Genomic DNA, 6000 nt, shown 5'->3' with positions numbered 1-6000 from the left:
TTTATATTCATATTCACAAACATCACGTCATTTCTAGAGTCATCTTTAGTTCTTAAATGAACTCTAGATCTCTATTTGTGCTAAATGCGAACAAACACTAAAAACAAAGAGAAAATGCTTATTTCATAGATAGAGGTCCTCGCAGATATAAAATATTGCATCCGTAACATTTCCACTCGCGTCCAAATAATTTCTTTTCGCATCCACAGATGAGATAACAGAACAACAACGATTGTTTCTAACATAATTACTATAAATACTTACTTTGCAGCTTTGTAAATCGTATAGATCAGTGCTGTTCGACCTTTTTTTTTTTTTTTTCGCGTACCCCTAGAAATAGTTCGCCATCCAATTATGTACTCCTGAAGCAGTTTAAAAGAAATTAAATCGAAATGAACTTATTAAATTTAAGACACATGTTCTGTTGATTAAAAATGGGGACAAATATAGACCCAATTAAAGGACAATCAGTGTGTCAATCAAAAGACTATTTATAGGGGGATAAACTGCACATCTGAAAATTTAACATGAGAAATTTCAAAATTTTCTTCAACCATGATCACTCAATAAATATTGGAAATATGCTTATTTTAGGATTACATACCCTCAGAAACATCTTCGCGTACCCCCAGGGGTACGCGTACCCTCGGTTGAATAGCACTGGTATAGATCAATCAAATTGAAGCTAAATATTAAATATGTGTAGGGTCTACAATAATATCCATGCAGATATAATTTACGAAATTAGTGAAAACTACCTCTCAAATGCCGACAAGCAGATAGCCTGCGCGCATTTGGCGTGGGAGACCCGGGCTCGATTCCCGGTGGGTGCTCATGTGGTGCGAAACCCTCATTAAGCTGTATGTCCATGTCTGGTATTGCTTGGTTGCTGAAAGGGATGCTAAACTAAAATCAAAATTAAATTCTCACAAGAATATTGCTTGCAACTAATTCACAGCACATCAGATATTTTGAATCCAATTTTTCGTAAGGAGGTGTGGTGGCTCAGTGGTAGAGCGTTCACCTCCGGTGCTTGGGGACCCTGGTTCGATCCCAGCTCGCGCCGTGTGGACCTTGTGGTGGACAAACACCGTGTTCGTGGGTTTTCGCGGGGTTCTCTTTCCTCCCACTTTCTTCATTCCACCATTTTCATTCATTTCTCATAATCACCGTCTCCTTTAGCCTGACCGGCATAACCGTGGGAACCTCAAAGATTTCATTTCCAATTTTTCATAAGACATGAGCATCTTTGGTGAAATCACCAAGATGAAATGGAGATAGAGGATCTTGAGAAATAAGAAAACACCTGAAGCAAGATATTTATTATAAAGCCTAAATTTATTGTAGTTCTATAAGAAATCTTGCGAAACAACTTCTTAGGCCTTGGCCTTTTTAGGGATGACCGCTAAGCCAATAGAGAGGGGTGATCTGGTTTTAAAATTAGTAGGTCTATTATTTAAACAAAGAATGAAATCTAAGTAATATGTATAAAAAATCTATAGGTCATTTATTTGCCTTTTTACTCATATACTTGAAAATTCTTTTACTTACAGCATAAATTAGTAAATAACCATAAAATATGTCTGTTTGTAAGTAAAGCAGATGGTTAATTATCGTCATCTCAGAATAATGTTAACTACTTTTGCAAAGCAGGTACAGTATTTAGAAATGAAAACTGTAAATGGATTATGTGAATTTGGGTATTTGGAATTGCCTAACTTTCCATTTTAATAACCCTTTCAAATTTTAGGAATTTATTTTGTGAAGCAGCTGCAAGTTTAAATAAAATGAAAAAAACGTACCATCTGATGCACGAGTAGTTTTCTTGTTAGCCTAGCGTTTGAACTATGCTGCGTGGAGTGTACAGGTTCCCAACACCACTGTTTAGCTTTGGGGAGCAGATGGCCATTTGTAGAAAACCATTTGCAATTCCATTTGGTCACTGTCGGATGAAATTGATGTTTCAAACTGTGCTGAGTGCGTGTGCACATGGAAAATGTGAATAACTTCTATTTTCTGAGTTTTCATTGATGACACGTAAGAATCGTGAGAGATCAGCATGGTGAAGAAGGAAGTGAATGTAATTAAAGTTTTTTTCTTAAATTTTGCGTAGGAAATTGCTAACAAAGTATACATTTACGTAGCAATTGATAAGTTCTGAATAACATTTTCGGCGGCGAACAATAACAAGAATGCTATTGAGCTATTATGCAGACGTGAAATAATAAAAATAAACTATTTTACACATACATCACAGATATGGTAATGAAAAAAAAAAGAAAAAATAGAGACAAGTATATTGTTCTAAACATACTAATTTTGTCATTCTACACATTGTTTTAGATGATAGCTGGTATTGAGTGTGTCCATATCAGGTTTGTTGGAATTTTCCCCAGCTGAAAAATTCCCAGTTTTTTTTTTTTTCCTTTTGGGTAAAACCCAATAAAATAACACTTCCAAAAGTATACTTCAAATCTTGGATTGAAATAATACCGTAATATGATGATATTTACTTTCTTCTGTTCTGTTTCTTAGTACACACCTAGTTTCAGAATTGACTTAAAATATGTCTTTATCAAAAAAATCATCACCAGAGGGGAATGTTATTGAAAAAATGTGTTTGGCACAACGAATTTTATTTGCACTCGATCAAATTATCTGTAACAATGTTGAACTGTAATCTATCATTTAAAAATGGAAAGGATCTTGTTCGTGATCACGTCACGGGGAAACAGCTAAACCTTTGAAATAAATTTTTCGCTGTAGTTATCACTTACCTCTTAAGTGGGTTTTTATAATTTTACTTTGATTAAAATGCATATTCTGAAGGGGGGGGCGGAGCGAAGGGTCAAAATATATGCGAAAAATTTAGTATCGCACGATCCTGTTGAGTTGAGAAGATAATACTTCGTATAGACTCATTGAAAATAGACCTAAATGAAATCGTATCTGAGCGTTTTTGATAATTCCCATTTCAAGGAGGGGAGGGAAGCATTTCCACTAATTTCTTTCTTTACATTGAAAGCCATGTTGCCTGTTGTTTGTGGTCCCATCACAGGGAAACGGTTAGAGTTTGAAATGAGTTTTGAATATAGTACCTGCTTGAAGCTGGGAATTTATCATGTAATTTTGTCTTAAACGTCATATTATAAGTGAGAAAGGTTTTCAAAATTTATCCCCAAACTAGAATATCTTATGGAAATTTTATTGGCACACTTTCATTAACATATGTATCTTAAGGGATGTATGAGACTCAAATATTTTCCATAAACCTAATTCTCCCGTGCAAAGAACGGGCATTTCAGCTAGTCTGGCGTAAGAAGTAATACGACTACATTGTCTTTGTTTTAGTAGTATATACTCACATATTAATGCAAACAAATAATAAAATGTTTTTTCTCCATGTGTCAGTTGATTATAAATCATAAATGCTTCACTTGAAAAAGGAAACTACTAAAGATTAGGGATGGCCAAAACCGGTTCCTAGTGGAACCGGTTTTCGGGTCTGAACGGATCCGGTTCTAGAAGATCCGGTTTTTCGGATTCAGGTCTAGAACCGGTTTTTCGGATCCAGGTCTAGAACCGGTTTTTCGGATCCAGGTCTAGAACCGGTTCTTCGGATCCAGGTCTAGAACCGGTTCTTCGGATCCAGGTCTGGAACCGGTTCTGAAACAGAACCGGTTCCGCTGGAACTGAAACTTTGTGACCATCCCTACGCTAAACCCGAGCTGCTGGCAAGCTGTGAACAGTATGCTAGATGAAATGGTGGAAGCGACAGGCAGGCGCCCAGGCGGCGGCAGCTTGTCTCATTTGGCTAAATAAACTGGGTAACTGGCAAACTCATTGGTTAAACAGGCAAACTGGCCAACTCATTTGGCTAGACACCCACTGGTGGACCAAATTTTTTTTTCTGGGGAGCACAAGCGTGTCTGGGCGAGGAAGGCACAAGCGCATGGTCCTCTTTGCATTATTTTTGAAGGTGATCTTTATGCCTCATTTCCGGGTCTTTGGGGGCTTTCGGATCCAGGTCTGGAACCGGTTCCTAAGATCCGGTTCTGGAACCGGGTTTTCAGATCCAAATCTGGAACCGGTTCCTAAGATCCGGTTCTGGAACCGGGTTTTCAGATCCAGATCTGGAACCGGTTCCTAAGATCCGGTTCTGGAACCGAGTTTTCAGATCCAGATCTGGAACCGGTTCCTAAGATCCGGTTCTGGAACCGGGTTTTCGGATCCAGGTATGGAACCGGTTCCTAAGATCCGGTTCTGGAACCGGTTCTGAAAACCGGATCTCCAAGAACCGGTTCCTCGCGGAACCGGTTCCGCCGGAACCGAAACTTTGTGGCCATCCCTACTAAAGATACATTTTTATCTTAACACTCAGATTTGTGAAACTCCCGAATTCTTCTTGCACATCTGGTGTAGTATATTGGACGTCGTTAGAAAGACCTTTTTATCGTAAAATTTATTGTAAGAAAGCAATTTGGCAACTGGAAATGAGATTAAAAAAAAAATAGTTCTAAAAGAAAAAGAAACAATATCCATTTAATAAAATCGTTTATCTCTGGCTCCTGAACTTGAAGTACTATCGCAGTATTATCCTGAATATGAAATCGAAAAACAATTGTTCTGCCACGAAGGAAAAACGATATACTCTCTTTAACTCACCACGCTTATAAATTACAATTTTAAATACATCGCATTTTGTTGTGCAGTTTTCGTTTCCATCGGATTTCTGTGAATTTATGTAGCAAATTGCTATGCGATAGCGCTTTACAAACACTCATATACAGGGATGCAAATAACTACTCTCCCGGGGTGAGTGGTTCATCGATGCGGGCGAGTATTTAATATCATACCGAAAGTTAGTAAATGATTTCTATTGTGGGATGTAAGCTAGTAGGTTGTTTTTTTTTTTCTTAGGCTTGTAAAATTTTGTTATTTGCATCCCTGCTCATATATATTGATTCGAAGAATAAGTGTACAGAACATTCCGTAAAGATGTGTGTTGTATACTGCATACATAGCATCTTTGGACCATAAAATACGAGTATTTTATGAGCATAAATGTTGAAGCTATTTAGTTTTATCGGTAAATTAAATTTTTAAAACTGAATTTAAGTATATAATATACTTAAATCACTCCTATTTTTTAAAGAATTTATTTTACATACATTATTTCACAACAGTTTGAACGCTAGGTAACAAGCAAATACCGTTATTAAATATTCCTTCTGAAACATTACACAGATAGTCAAGATATTTAACCTGTATGGCCTTATAATGCGTAAACCAGGAATATCTTACTGACGTCTACGTATGTAGCTTATAGACAGTCCACTCCGAATTAGTGGATGGGGAGCCTAACAAACTAATTCTCTGCCACAGAACCCTGGAAACGGACTATACGACTAATGTTGAGTACGAGGCGAGGCTGAGACGAGAAAGCTGACAATTTTTGTCTCGTTTTCTAGACGAGACTAGAATTTTCACAAGTCTCGTGGGTAACAGTAGTTCACTCAAGTCTTTGATCCCAAACAGTTTTTTAATGTTACGTGATTTCATAATTTTTAAACTTTGAATTGACAAAGTGACTGTACGATCGCAGTGAAGAGCATTTATCAACGCGTAAACATACGAAAGTCATTGTACAACATAATCCAGCAGTAGTTATGGTTTAAGTGTTTTATCACACCCATCGTAGACCTTTCGTGACACGGAAGGATTCTGATTAGCTCTAAATGTAATTAAGAAGACAATCAGGGCATACATTTTGTACACAAATTTACAAAACGAGACTTTTCAAGAATCGAGACGAAACTAGAATGAATTCTTCGAGACGAGACAATAATTCTACAAGATTTAAGAGACGAGATGAGAAAGCGTTATTTCTCGTGGGAAATACCAATGACGATGTAAATTGGAGAATGTGTGGTCAGCAGCGTCATTTCAGATATTGGTTAGAAAGGGGAAATTCTCTACCGAAAATTACTTTCAAGTTTT

The sequence above is a fragment of the Thermobia domestica genome, chromosome 1 (assembly GCF_964235325.1).
Source record: "Thermobia domestica chromosome 1, izTheDome1.hap1.1, whole genome shotgun sequence".
NCBI lineage: Eukaryota > Metazoa > Arthropoda > Insecta > Zygentoma > Lepismatidae > Thermobia > Thermobia domestica.
The sequence above is the reverse complement of the archived record's forward strand: the minus strand, read 5'-3'. Positions refer to the sequence as shown.